This window comes from Ambystoma mexicanum, chromosome 2q, assembly GCF_040938575.1.
Source record: "Ambystoma mexicanum isolate Mex_15411 chromosome 2q, UKY_AmexF1_1, whole genome shotgun sequence".
NCBI classification, from domain to species: Eukaryota; Metazoa; Chordata; class Amphibia; order Caudata; family Ambystomatidae; genus Ambystoma; species Ambystoma mexicanum.
The window spans coordinates 93,276,964-93,292,646 of NC_090924.1; positions in this window are offsets into that span (position 1 = coordinate 93,276,964).

A 15,683-nucleotide genomic window follows, 5' to 3' on the forward strand; every position below is an offset into this window, starting at 1 on the left:
TGGGATAGACACACGGGGTATGAGCGGGGGGTGGCCGGCGGGAGGGATAGACACACGGCGCATAAGCGGGGGGTGGGCGGCGGGAGGGATAGACACATGGGGCATGAGCGGGGGGTGGGCGTCGGGAGGGATAGACACACGGGGCATGAGCGGGGGTGGGGTGGAGGGATAGAGACACGGGGCATGAGCGGGGGGTGGGCGGCGGGAGGGATAAACACACGGGGCATGAGCGGGAGGTGGGCGGGAGGGGGAGAGACACGCGGGGGTGGGTGGCGGGAGGGATAGAAACACGGGGCATGAGCGGGGGGTGGGCGGCGGGAGGGATAGAGACACAGGCCATGAGCGGGGGGTGGGCAGCGGGAGGGATAGAGACACAGGCCATGAGCGGGGGGTGGGCGGCGGGAGGGATAGGATCACGGGGCATGAGCGGCAGGAGCGATAGACACACGGGGCATAACCGGGGGGTGGGCGGCGGGACAGATAGACACACGGGGCATGAGCGGCGGGTGGGCGGCAGGAGGGATTGACACACGGGGCATGAGCGGGGGTAGGCGGCGGGAGGGATAGACACACGGGGCATGAGCAGGGGTGGGTGGCGGGAGGGATAGAGACACGGGATATGAGCGGGAGGTGGGCGGCGGCTGGGATAGACACACAGGGTATTAGTGGGGGGTGGACGGCGGGAGGTATAGACACATGGGGCATGAGCGGGGGTGGGCGGCGGGAGGGATAGACACACAGGGTATGAGCGGGGGGTGGGCGGCAGGAGGGATAGACACACGGGGCATGAGCGGGGGGTGGGCGGTGGGAGGGATAGACACACGGGGCATGAGCGGGGGTGGGGAGGAGGGAGAGAGACATATGGGGCGTGAGCGGGGGTGGGGGGAGGGAGAGAGACACACGGGGCCTGAGCGGGGGTTCGGGGGAGTGGGAGAGACACACGGGGCATGAGCGGAGGGTGGCCGGGAGGGGGAGAGACACACGGGGTATGAGCGGAGGTGGGGGGGAGGGAGAGAGACCCATGGGGCATGAGCGGGGGGTCGGGGAGAGGGAGAGAGACACACGGGGCATGAGCGGCGGGTGGGGGGAAGGGGAGAGAGACACGGGGCATGAGCGGGGTGGGGGGAGGGAGAGAGACACATGGGGCATGAGCGGGGGTGGGGGGCAGGGAGAGAGACACACGGGGCATGAGCGTGGGGTGGGCGGGAGGGGGAGAGACACACCGGCATGAACAGGGGTGGGCGGGAGGGGGAGAGACACATGGGGCATGAGTGGGGGTGGGGGGGAGGCAGAGAGACACACGGGGCATGAGCAGGGGGTGGGGGGGAGGGAGAGAGACACACGGGGCATGAGCAGGGGGTGGGGGGAAGGGGAGAGAGACACGGGGCATGAGCGGGGGTGGGGGGGAGGGAGAGAGACACACAGGGCATGAGCAGGGGTGGGGGGGAGGGAGAGAGACACATGGAGTATGAGCAGAGAGTGGGTGGCGGGAGGGATGGACACACAGGGCATGAGCGGGGGTGGGCGGCGGGAGGGATAGAGATACGGGGCATGAGCGGGGGTGGGCGCCGGGAGGGATAGACACACGGGGCATGAGCGCGGGGTGGGCGGCGGGAGGGATAGACACACGGGGCATGAGCGGGGTTGGGCGGCGGGAGGGATAGAGACACGGGGTATGAGCGGGGGGTGGGCGGCGGGAGGGATAGACACACGGCCATGAGCGGGGAGTGGGCGGTGGGAGGGATAGACACACGGGGTATGAGCAGGGGGTGGGCAGCAGGAGGGATAGACACATGGGGGATGAGCGGGGGGTGGGCGGCGGGAGGGATAGACACATGGGGCATGAGCGGGGGTGGGCGGCAGAAGAGATAGAGACACGGGGTATGAGCGGGGGGTGGGGGGCAGGGGGGATAGACACAGGGGGCATGAGCGGCGGAAGGGATAGACACACGGGGCATGTGTGGGGTGTGGGCGGCGGTAGGGATAGACACACGGGGCATGAGCGGGGGGTGGGCGGCGGGAGGGATAGACACACGGGGCATGAGCGGGGGTGGGTGGCGGTAGGGATAGAGACACAGGGTATGAGCGGGGTGGGCGGCGGGTGGGCTAGACACACGGGGCATGAGCGGGGGTGGGCAGCGAGAGGGATAGACACACGGGGCATGAGCGGGGGGTGGGCGGCGGGAGGGATAGACACATGGGGCATGAGCGGGGGTGGGCGGCAGGAGGGATAGAGACACGGGGTATGAGCGGGGGGTGGGCGGTGGGCGGGATAGACACATGGGGCATGAGTGGGGGGTGGGAGGCGGGAGGGATAGAGACACGGAACATGAGCGGGGGGTGGGCGCCGGAAGGGATAGAGACACGGGGCATGAGCTGGGGGAGGGATAGAGACATGGGACATGAGCGGCGGGAGGGATAGACACACGGGGCATGAGCGGGGGGTGGGCAGGAGGGGGAGAGACACACGGGGCATAGGCGGGGGGTGGGCGGGAGGGGGAGAGACACACAGGGCATGAGCGGGGGTGGGGGGGAGGGAGAGAGACACACGGGGCATGAGTGGGAGGTGGGGGGGAGGGAGAGAGACACACGGGGCATGAGCGGGGGGTGGGGGAAGGGGAGAGAGACTTGGGGCATGAGCGGGGTGGGGGGGAGGGAGAGAGACACACGGGGCATGAGCGGGGGTGGGGGGAGGGAGAGAGACACACGGGGCATGAGCGGGGGGTGGGTGGGAGGGGGAGAGACACACGGGGCATGAGCGGGGGGTGGGCAGGAGGGTGAGAGACACACAGGGCATGAGCTTGGAGTGGGGGAAGGAGAGAGACACACGGGGAATGAGCGGGGGTTGGGGGGAAGGGGAGAGAGACACGGGGCATGAGCGGGGTGGGGCGAGGGAGAGAGACACACGGTGCATGAGCAGGGGTGGGGGGAATGGGAGAGAGACACGGGGCATGAGCGGGGGTGGGGGGAGGGAGAGAGACACACGGGGCATGAGTGGGGGTTGAGGGGAGGGAGAGAGACACACGGGGCATGAGCAGGGGGTGGGGGAGGGGGAGAGACAAACGGGGCATGAGCGGAGGGTGGGCGGGAGGGGGAGAGACACATGGGGCATGATCGGGGGTGGGGGGAGGGAGAGAGACACACGGGGCATAATCGGGGGTTGGGGGGAAGGGGGAAGAGACACGGGGCATGAGCGGGTGTGGGGGGAGGGAGAGAGACACACGGATCATGAGCGGGGGTGGGGGGAGGGAGCGAGACACACGGGGCATGAGCGGGGGGTGGGTGGGAGGGGGAGAGACACACTGGCATGAGCGGGGGTGGGCGGGAGGGGGAGAGACACACAGGGCATGAGCGGGGGTGGGGGGGGAGGGAGAGAGACACACGGGGCATGAGCGGGGGTAGGGGGAGGGAGAGAGACAAACGGGGCATGAGTGGGGGTTGGGGGAGGGAGAGAGACACAAGGGGCATGAGCGGGGGGTGGGGGGAGGGAGAGAGACAAACGGGGCATGAGCGGAGGGTGAGCGGGAGGGGGAGAGACACTCGGGGCATGATCGGGGGTGGGGGGAGGGAGAGAGACACACGGGGCATGAGCAGAGGTGGGGGGAAGGGGAGAGAGACACGGGGCATGAGCGGCTGTGGGGGGAGGGAGAGAGACGCACGGGGCATGAGCGGGGGTAGGGGGGCGGGAGGGAGACACGGGGCATGAGCGGGGGTGGGGAGAGGGAGAGAGACACACGAGGCATGAGCGGGGGGTGTGGGCAACAGGAGACACACAGGGCATGAGCAGGGGGTGAGGGGGCACACGATGGAGACAGGGCATGAGTGGGGGGTGGGGGGAACACAAGGGAGAAACGGGGCATGAGTGGGGGTTGGGGGAACACGTGGGAGACACAGGGCATGAGCGGGGGTGGGGGCAACAGGAGACACACGGGGCTTGAGCGGGTGGTGAGGGGGTACACGAGGGAGACACGGGGCATGAGCGGGGGTGGAGGGAACAGGGCGCACACGGGGCATGAGCGGGGGTGGGGGGAACAGGGCACACACAGGGCATGAGCGGGGGTGGGGGAACAGGGCGCACACACGGGGCATGAGCGGGGGGTGAGGGGGAACAGGGTAGACACATGGGGCATGAACGGGGGCAGGGGGGAAGGGGAGAGACACACGTGGCATGAGCGGGGGGTGGGGGTAAGGGGAGAGACACACGGGGCATGAGCGGGGGATGGGGGTAAGGGGAGAGAGACACGGGGCATGAGCAGGGTTGGGGGGGAAGGGGAGAGACATACGGGGTTTGAGCAGGGGGTGGGGGGAAAGGAGGGAGACACGGGGCATGAGCGGGGGTGGGGGGAAGGGGAGAGACACACAGGGCATGAGCGGGGGTAGGGGGAAGGGGAGAGAGACACGGGGCTTGAGCAGGGGGTGGGGGAAGGGGAGAGAGACATGGGGCATGAGCGGGGGGTAGGGGGGAAGGGGAGAGAGACACAGAGCATGTGAGGGGGTTGGGGGATAGGGGAGAGAGACACAGGGCATGAGCGGGGGGAGGGGAGAGACACACGGGGCATGAGCGGGGGTGGGGGGAAAGGAGAGAGACACGGGGCATGAGTGGGGGGTGGGGGGGTAACACAAGGGAGACATGGGGCATGAGCGGGTGGTGGGGGGTAACAGGGGAGACAGGGCATGGGTGGGGGGTAACACAAGGGAGACACGGGGCATGAGCGGGGGGTGGGGAGGTAACACTAGGGAGACACGGGGCATGAGCTGGGGTGGGAGGTAACAGGGGAGACAGGTCATGAGCGGGGGTGGGGGGTTGGAGAGAGACATGGGGCATGAGCGTGGGGTGGGGGAACAGTAGGGAGACACGGGGCATGAGCGATGGGAGGGGCAGCGGGAGGGATAGAGACACGGGGCATGAGCGGGGGGTGGGCGGCGGGAGGGATAGAGACACGGGGCATGAGCGGGGGGTGTGCGGCGGGAGTGATAGAGACACGGGGCATTAGCGGGGGTGGGTGCCGGGAGGGATAGAGACACGGGGCAAGAGCGGGGGAGGGATAGAGACACGGGGCATGAGCGGGGAGGGATAGAGACACGGGGCATGAGCTGGGGGTGGGCGGCGGGAGGGATATACACATGGGGCATGAGTGGGGGGTGGGCGGCGGGAGGGATAGACACATGGGGCATGAGCGGGGGGTGGGCGGTGGGAGGGATAGAGACATGGGGCATGAGCGGGGGGTGGGCGGTGGGAGGGATAGAGACATGGGGCATGAGCGGGGGGTGGGCGGTGGGAGGGCTAGAGACATGGGGCATGAGCGGGGGGTGGGCGGTGGGAGGGATAGAGACATGGGGCATGAGCGGGGGGTGGGCGGCGGGAGGGATAGAGACACGAGGCAAGAGCAGGGGGTGGGCGGCGGGTGGGATAGAGACACGGGGCATGAGCGGGGGTGGGCGGCAGGAGGGATAGACACACGGGGCATGAGCGGGGGGTGGGCGTGAGGGGGAGAGACACACGGGGCATGAGGCGGGGGTGGGCGGCAGGAGGGAGAGACACACGGGGCATGAGCGGGGGGTCGGAGGGTGAGGGGGAGGGGAGAGACACACGGGGCATGAGCGGGGGTGGGGGGAGGCGAGAGACACACGGGGCATGAGCGGGGGGTGGGCGGAGGGAGGGATAGAGACACGAGGCATGAGGGGGGGGTGGGCGGCGGGAGGGATAGAGACACGAGGCATGAGTGGGGGGTGGGCAGCGGGAGGGATAGAGCCACGGGGCATGAGCGGGGGGTGGGCATCAGGAGGGATAGACACACGGGGCATGCGCGGGGGGTGGGCATGAGGGGGAGAGACACACGGGGCATGAGGCGGGGGTGGGCGGCAGGAGGGATAGACACACGGGGCATGATCGGCGGGAGGGATGGACACACGGGGCATGAGCGGGGGGTGGGTGGCGGGAGGAGGGATAGATACATGGGGCATGAGCGGGGGTGGGCGGTGGGAGGGATAGACACACGGGGCATGAGCGGGGGGTTGGCGGTAGGAGGGATAGAGACACGGGTTATGAGTGGGGGTGGGCGGCAGGAGGGATAGACACACGGGGCATGAGCGGGGGTCGGGGGGAGGGATAGAGACACGGGGCATGAGCGGGGGGTGGGCGGTGGGAGGGATAAACACACGGGGCATGAGCGGGGGGTGGACGGGAGGGAGAGAGACACGCGGGGGTGGGCGGCGGGAGGGATAGAGACACGGGGCATGAGCGGGGGGTGGGTGGCGGGAGGATAGAGACACGGGGCAGGAGCGGGGGGTGGGCGGCGGGAGGGATAGACACACGGGGCATGAGCGGCGGGAGGGATAGACACACGGGGCATGAGCGGGGGGTGGGCGGCGGGAGGGATTGACACACGGGGCATGAGCGGGGGGTGGGCCGCGGGAGGGAAAGGCACATGGGGCATGAGCAGGGGTGGGTGGCGGGAGGGATAGAGACAAGGGGTATGAGCGGGAGGTGGGCGGCGGGTGGGATAGACACACGGGGTATGAGCGGGGGGTGGCCGGCGGGAGGGATAGACACACGGTGCATAAGCGGGGGGTGGGCGGCGGGAGGGATAGACACATGGGGCATGAGCGGGGGGTGGGCGGCGGGAGGGATAGACACACGGGGCATGAGCGGGGGTGGGGTGGAGGGATAGAGACACGGGGCATGAGCGGGGGGTGGGCGGCGGGAGGGATAAACACACGGGGCATGAGCGGGAGGTGGGCGGGAGGGGGAGAGACACGCGGGGGTGGGCGGCGGGAGGGATAGAAACACGGGGCATGAGCGGGGGGTGGGCGGCGGGAGGGATAGAGACACAGGGCATGAGCGGGGGGGTGGGCGGCGGGAGGGATAGGATCACGGGGCATGAGCGGCAGGAGCGATAGACACACGGGCATAACCGGGGGGTGGGCGGCGGGACAGATAGACACACCGGGCATGAGCGGCGGGTGGGCGGCAGGAGGGATTGACACACGGGGCATGAGCGGGGTTGGGCGGCGGGAGGGATAGACACACGGGGCATGAGCAGGGGTGGGTGGCGGGAGGGATAGAGACACGGGATATGAGCGGGAGGTGGGCGGCGGCTGGGATAGACACACAGGGTATTAGTGGGGGGTGGGCGGCGGGAGGTATAGACACATGGGGCATGAGTGGGGGGTGGGCGGTGGGAGGGATAGACACATGGGGCATGAGCGGGGGTGGGCGGCGGGAGGGATAGACACACGGGGTATGAGCGGGGGTGGGCGGTGGGGGGATAGACACACGGGGCATGAGCGGGGGGTGGGCGGTGGGAGGGATAGACACACGGGGCATGAGCGGGGGTGGGGAGGAGGGAGAGAGACATACGGGGCGTGAGCGGGGGGTGGGGGGAAGGGGAGTGAGACATGGGGCATGAGAGGGTTGGGGGGCAGGGAGAGAGACTCACAGGGCATGAGCGGGGGGTGGGCGGGAGTGGGAGAGACACACGGGGCATGAGCGGGGGTGGGCGGTAGGGGGAGAGACACAGGGCATGTGTGGGGGTGTGGGGGAGGGAAAGAGACACACGGGGCATGAGCGGGGGTGAGGGGAGGGAGAGAGACACACGGGGCCTGAGCGGGGGGTCGGGGGAGTGGGAGAGACACACGAGGCATGAGCGGAGGGTGGGCGGGAGGGGGAGAGACAAACGGGGTATGAGCGGAGGTGGGGGGGAGGGAGAGAGACCCATGGGGCATGAGTGGGGGGTCGGGGAGATGGAGAGAGACACACGGGGCATGAGCGGCGGGTGGGGGGAAGGGGAGAGAGACACGGGGCATGAGCGGGGTGGGGGGGAGGGAGAGAGCCACATGGGGCATGAGCGGGGGTGGGGGGGAGGGAGAGAGACACACGGGGCATGAGCGTGGGGTGGGCGGGAGGGGGAGAGACACACCGGCATGAACAGGGGTGGGCGGGAGGGGGAGAGACACATGGGGCATGAGTGGGGGTGGGGGGGAGGCAGAGAGACACACGGGGCATGAGCAGGGGGTGGGGGGGAGGGGGAGAGACACACGGGGCATGAGCAGGGGGTGGGGGAAGGGGAGAGAGACACGGGGCATGAGCGGGGGTGGGGGGGAGGGAGAGAGACACACAGGGCATGAGCAGGGGTGGGGGGGAGGGAGAGAGACACATGGGGTATGAGCAGGGAGTGGGTGGCGGGAGGGATGGACACACAGGGCATGAGCGGGGGTGGGCGGCGGGAGGGATAGAGATACGGGGCATGAGCGGGGGTGGGCGCCGGGAGGGATAGACACACGGGGCATGAGCGCGGGGTGGGCGGCGGGAGGGATAGACACACGGGGCATGAGCGGGGTTGGGCGGCGGGAGGGATAGAGACACGGGGTATGAGCGGGGGGTGGGCGGCGGGAGGGATAGACACACGGCCATGAGCGGGGAGTGGGCGGCGGGAGGGATAGACACACGGGGCATGAGCAGGGGGTGGGCAGCAGGAGGGATAGACACATGGGGCATGAGCGGGGGGTGGGCGGCGGGAGGGATAGACACATGGGGCATGAGCGGGGGTGGGCGGCAGAAGAGATAGAGACACGGGGTATGAGCGGGGGGTGGGCGGCAGGAGGGATAGACACAGAGGGCATGAGCGGCGGAAGGGATAGACACACGGGGCATGTATGGGGGGTGGGCGGCGGGAGGGATAGACACACGGGGCATGAGCGGGGGGTGGGCGGCGGGAGGGATAGACACACGGGGCATGAGCGGGGGTGGGTGGCGGGAGGGATAGAGACACAGGGTATGAGCGGGGGTGGGCGGCGGGTGGGTTAGACACACGGGGCATGAGCGGGGGTGGGCAGCGAGAGGGATAGACACACGGGGCATGAGCGGGGGGTGGGCGGCGGGAGGGATAGACACATGGGGCATGAGCGGGGGTGGGCGGCAGGAGGGATAGAGACACGGGACATGAGCGGGGGGAGGGATAGAGACATGGGACATGAGCGGCGGGAGGGATAGACACACGGGGCATGAGCGGGGGGTGGGCAGGAGGGGGAGAGACACACGGGGCATAGGCGGGCGGTGGGCGTTAGGGGGAGAGACACACAGGGCATGAGCGGGAGTGGGGGGGAGGGAGAGAGACACACGGGGCATGAGCGGGAGGTGGGGGGGAGGGAGAGAGACACACGGGGCATGAGCGGGGGGTGGGGGAAGGGGAGAGAGACTTGGGGCATGAGCGGGGTGGGGAGGAGGGAGAGAGACACACGGGGCATGAGCGGGGGTGGGGGAGAGGGAGAGAGACACACGGGGCATGAGCGGGGGGTGGGCGGGAGGGGGAGAGACACACGGGGCATGAGCGGGGGGTGGGCGGGAGGGTGAGAGACACACAGGGCATGAGCTTGGAGTGGGGGAAGGAGAGAGACACACGGGGAATGAGCGGGGGTTGGGGGGAAGGGGAGAGAGACACGGGGCATGAGCGGGGGTGGGGCGAGGGAGAGAGACACACGGTGCATGAGCAGGGGTGGGGGGAATGGGAGAGAGACACGGGCATGAGCGGGGGTGGGGGGAGGGAGAGAGACACACGGGGCATGAGTGGAGGTTGAGGGGAGGGAGAGAGACACACGGGGCATGAGCAGGGGGTGGGGGAGGGGGAGAGACAAACGGGGCATGAGCGGAGGGTGGGCAGGAGGGGGAGAGACACACGGGGCATGATCGGGGGTGGGGGGAGGGAGAGAGACACACGGGGCACAAGCGGGGGTGGGGGGGAAGGGGGGAGAGACACGGGGCATGAGCGGGTGTGGGGGGAGGGAGAGAGACACACGGATCATGAGCGGGGGTGGGGGGAGGGAGCGAGACACACGGGGCATGAGCGGGGGTGGGCGGGAGGGGGAGAGACACACCGGCATGAGCGGGGGTGGGCGGGAGGGGGAGAGACACACAGGGCATGAGCGGGGGTGGGGGGGAGGGAGAGAGACACACGGGGCATGAGCGGGGGTAGGGGGAGGGAGAGAGACACACGGGGCATGAGTGGGGGTTGGGGGGAGGGAGAGAGACACAAGGGGCATGAGCGGGGGGTGGGGGGAGGGGGAGAGACAAACGGGGCATGAGCGGAGGGTGGGCGGGAGGGGGAGAGACACTCGGGGCATGATCGGGGGTGGGGGGAGGGGGAGAGAGACACGGGGCATGAGCGGCTGTGGGGGGAGGGAGAGAGACGCACGGGGCATGAGCGGGAGTAGGGGGGCGGGAGAGAGACACGGGGCATGAGCGGGGGTGGGGGAGGGAGAGAGACACACGGTGCATGAGCGGGGGTGGGGGGAATGGGAGAGAGACACGGGGCATGAGCGGGGGTGGGGGAAGGGGGAGAGACACGGGGCACGAGCGGGTGTGGGGGGAGGGAGAGAGACACACGGGGCATGAGCGGGGTAGGGGGGGAGGGAGAGAGACACACGGGGCATGAGCGGGGGGTGGGCGGGAGGGGGAGAGACACACGGGGCGTTAGCGGGGGTGGGGTGGAGGGAGAGAGACACACGGGGCATGAGCAGGGGGTGGGTGGGAGGGGGAGAGACACACAGGGCATGAGGGGGGTAGGGAGAGAGACACACGGGGCATGAGCCAGGGGTGGGCGGGAGGGGGAGAGACACACGGGGCATGAGGGGGGGTGGGCGGCGGGAGGGATAGACACACGGGCATGAGCGGGGGTGGGCAGTGGGAGAGATAGACACATGGGGCATGAGCGGGGGGTGGGCGGCGGGAGGGATAGACACTCGGGGCATGAGCGGGGGGAGGGGGGTGGGCGGCGGGATGGATAGACACATGGGGCATGAACGGGGGTGGGTGGCAGGAGGGATAGAGACACGGGGCATGAGCGGGGGGGGGCAGGAGGAATAGACACACGGGGCATGAGCGGGGGGTGGGCGGCAGGAGGGATAGACACACGGGGCATGAGCGGGGGTGGGCGGCAGGAGGGATAGAGACACGCGGTATAAGCGGGGGTGGGCGGCAGGTGGGATAGAGATACGGAGCATGAGCGGGGGGTGGGCGTCGGGAGGAATAGAGACACGGGGTATGAGCGGGGGGTGGGCGGCAGGAGGAATAGACACATGGGGCATGAGCAGGTGGTGGGCGGCAGGAGGGATAGACACATGGGGCATGAGCGGGGGGTGGGCGGCAGGAGGGATAGAGTCACGGGGTATGAGCAGGGGTGGGCGGCGGGATGTATAGACACACGGGGCATGAGCGGGGGTGGGCAGCGGGAGGGATAGACACACGGGGCATGAGCGGGGGTGGGTGGCAGGAGGGATAGAGACACGGGGCATGAGCGGGGGGGCGGCGGGAGGAATAGACACACGGGCCATGAGCGGGGGGTGGGCGGCAGGAGGGATAGACACACGGGGCATGAGCGGGGGTGGGCGGCAGGAGGGATAGAGACACGCGGTATAAGCGGGGGTGGGCGGCGGGTGGGATAGAGATACGGGGCATGAGCGGGGGGTGGGCGTCGGGAGGAATAGAGACACGGGGTATGAGCGGGGGGTGGCCGGCGTTTGGGATAGAGACACAGGATATGAGCGGCGGGTGGGATAGACACACGGGGCATGAGCGGGGGGTGGGCGGGTGTTGGAGAGACACACGGGGCATGAGCGGGGGTGTGGGGGAGGGTGAGAGACACACGGGGCATGAGCAGGGGGGGGAGGGGGAGAGACACACAGGGCATGAGCGGGGGTGGGCGGGAGGGGGAGAGACACACAGGGCATGAGCGGGGTTGGGGGGAGGGAGAGAGACACACGGGGCATGAGCGGGAGCTGGGGGGGAGGGAGAGAGACACACGGGGCATGAGCGGGGGGTGGGGGAAGGGGAGAGAGACACGGGGCATGAGCGGGGTGGGGGGAGGGAGAGAGGCACACGGGGGTGGGGGAGAGGGAGAGAGACACACGGTGCATGAGCGGGGGGCGGGGGGAATGGGAGAGAGACACGGGGCATGAGCGGGGGTGAGGGGGAGGGAGAGAGACACACGGGGCATGAGTGGGGGTTGGGGGGAGGGAGAGAGACACACGGGGCATGAGCGGGGGGTTGGGGGAGTGGGAGAGACAAACTGGGCATGAGCGGAGGGTGGGCGGGAGGGGGAGAGACACACGGGGCATGATCGGGGGTGGGGGGAGGGAGAGAGACACACGGGGCATGAGCGGGAGGTGGGGGGAGGGAGAGAGACACACAGGGCATGAGTGGGGGTGGGTGGAAGGGGAGAGAGAAACGGGGCATGAGCAGGTGTGGGGGGAGGGAAAGAGACACACGGGGCATGAGTGAGGGTGGGGGGAGGGAGAGAGACACACGGGGCATGAGCCAGGGGTGGGCGGGAGGGGGAGAGATACATGGGGAATGAGCGGGGGGTGGGCGGCGGGAGGGATAGACACACGGGGCATGAGCGGGGGGTGGGCGGCGGGAGGGATAGACACACGGGGCATGAGCGGCGGGAGGGATAGACACACGGGCATGAGCGGGGGTGGGCAGCGGGAGGGATAAACACACGGGGCATGAGCGGGGGGTGGGCGGCGGCAGGAATAGACACATGGGGCATGAGCAGGGGGTGGGTGGCGGGAGGGATAGACACATGGGGCATGAGCAGGGGTGGGTGGCAGGAGGGATAGAGACGCGGGGGGTGGGCGGCAGGAGGAATAGACACATGGGGCATGAGCAGGTGGTGGGCGGCAGGAGGGATAGACACATGGGGCATGAGCGGGGGGTGGGCAGCAGGAGGGATAGAGACACGGGGTATGAGCAGGGGTGGGCGGCGGGAGGGATAGACACTCGGGGCATGAGCGGGGGTGGGCAGCGGGAGGGATAGACACACAGGGCATGAGCGGGGGTGGGCGGCGGTAGGGATAGGGATAGAGACACGGGGTATGAGCGGGGGGTGGGCGGCGTGTGGGATAGACACACAGGGCATGAGCAGGGGGTGGGCGGCGGGACGGGATAGAGACACGGGGCATGAGCAGGGGGTGGGCGGCGGTAGGGATAGACACATGGGGCATGAGCGGGGGTGATTGGCAGGAGGGATAGAGACACGGGGTATGAGCGGGGGGTGGGCGGCGGGAGGGATAGACACACGGGGAATGAGCGGGGGGTGGGCGGCGGGTGGGATAGAGACACGGGGCATGAGCGGGGTGTGGGCGGCGGGAGGAATAGACACATGGGGCATGAGCAGGGGGTGGGCGGCGGGAGGGATAGATACATGGGGCATGAGCGGGGGTGGGTGGCAGGGGGAATAGAGACACGGGGCATGAGCGGGGGTGGGCGGCAGGAGGGATAGACACACGGGGCATGAGCGGGGGGTGGGCGGCGGGAGGGATAGAGACACGGGGCATGAGCGGGGGGTGGGCGGCGGGAGGGATAGAGACACGGGGCATGAGCGGGGGGGTGGGCGGCGGGAGGAATAGACACAATGGGCATGAGCAGGGGGTGGGTGGTGGGATGGATAGACACATGGGGCATGAGAGGGGGTGGTTGGCAGGAGGGATAGAGACACGCGGTATGAGCGGGGGGTGGGCGGCGGGAGGGATAGACACACGGGGCATGAGCGGGGGTGGGCGGCGGGAGGGATAGAGATACTTGGCATGAGCTGGGGGTGGGCGGCGGGAGGGATAGACATACGGGGCATGAGCGGGGGGTGGGCAGCGGGAGGGATAGAGACACGGGGCATGAGCGAGGGGACGGATAGAGACACTGGACATGAGCGGCGGGAGGGATAGACACACGGGGCATGAGCAGGGGGTGGGCGGGATTTGGAGAGACACACGGGGCATGAGCGTGGTTGGGGGGGAGGGAGAGAGACACACGGGGCATGACCGGGGGGTTGGCAAGAGGGGGAGAGACACACGGGGCATGAGCGGGGGTTGGGCGGGAGGGGGAGAGACACACGGGGCATGAGCGGGGGTTGGGGGCAAGGGGAGAGAGACACGGGGCATGAGCGGGGGTGGGGGAGGGAGAGAGACACACGGGGCATGAGCGGGGGTGGGGGGAGGGAGAGAGACACATGGGGCATGAGCAGGGGGGAGAGGGAGAGACACACGGGACGTAAGCGGGGGGTGGGCAGGAGGGGGAGAGACACACAGGGCATGACTGGGGAGGGGGGAGGGAGAGAGACACACGGGGCATGAACGGGGGCGAGGGGGAGGGAGAGAGACACATGGGGCATGAGCGGGGGGTGGGGGGAAGGGGAGAAAGACACGGGGCATGAGCGGGGGTTGGGGGGAGGGAGAGAGACACACGGGCATGAGCAGAGGTGGGGGGAGGGAGAGAGAGACACAGGGCATGAGCGGGGGGTGGGCGGGAGGGGGAGAGACACAAGGGGCATGAGCGGGGGTGGGGGGGAGGCAGAGAGACACACGGGCATGACCAGGGGGTGGGAAGGAGGGAGAGAGACACACGGGACATGAGCAGGGGGTGGGGGAGGGAGAGAGACACACGGGGCATGAGCGGGGGTTGGGGGGAGCTATAGAGACACATGGGGCATGAGCGGGGGTGGGCGGGAGGGGGAGAGACACACGGGGCATGAGCGGGGGTGGGGGGGAGGGAGAGAGACACATGGGGCATAAGCGGGTGTGGGGGGAAGGGGAGAGAGACACGGGGCATGGGCGGGGGTTGGGGGGCAGGGAGAGAACACATGGGGCATGAGCGGGGGTGGGGGGCAGGGAGAGAGACACACGGGGCATGAGCGGGGGTGGGGGGAGGGAGAGAGACACACAGGGCATGATCGGGGGTGGGCGGGAGGGGGAGAGACACACGGGGCATGAGCGGGGGTGGGGGGGAGAGACACACGGGGCATGAGGGGTGGTGGAGGGGAGGGAGAGAGACATACGGGGCATGAGCGGGGGTGGGGGGGAGGGAGAGAGACACACGGGGCATGAGCGGGGGGTGGGCGGGAGGGGGAGAGACACACGGGGCATGAGCGGGGGTGGGGGGAGGGAGAGAGACACAAGGGGCATGAGCAGGGGTTGGGGGGAGGGAGAGAGACACACGGGGCATGATCGGGGGGTGGGCGGGAGGGGGAGAGACACACGGGGCATGAGCGGGTGTGGGGGGGAAGAGACACACGGGGCATGAGCGGGGGTGGGAGGGAGGGAGAGAGACACATGGGGCATGAGCGGGGGGTGGGAAGGAGGGGGAGAGACACATGGGGCATGAGCGGGGGTGGGAGGGAGGGAGAGAGACACATGGGGCATGAGCGGGGGGTGGGGGGAAGGGGAGAGAGACACGTGACATGAGTGGGGGTTGGGGGGAGGGAGAGTACAAATGGGGCATGAGCACGTGTGGGGGGCAGGGAGAGAGACACACGGGGCATGAGCGGGGGGTGGGCGGGAGGGGGAGAGACACACGGGGCATGAGTGGGGGGTGGGGGGAAGGGGAGAGAGACATGGGGCATGAGCGGGGGTGGGGGGGAGGGAGAGAGACACATGGGGCATGAGTGGGGGGTGGGGAGGAGGGAGAGAGACACACGGGGCATGAGCAGGGGGTGGGTGGGAGGGGGAGAGACACGGGGCATGAGCGGGGGTGGGGGGGAGGGAGAGAGACACACGGGGCATGAGCGGGGGTGTGGGGAGGGAGAGAGACACACGGGGCATGATCGGGGGTGGGCGGGAGGGGGAGAGACACACGGGCCGTGAGCGGGGGTGAGGGGGAGAGACACACGGGGCATGAGGGGTGGTGGAGGGGAGGG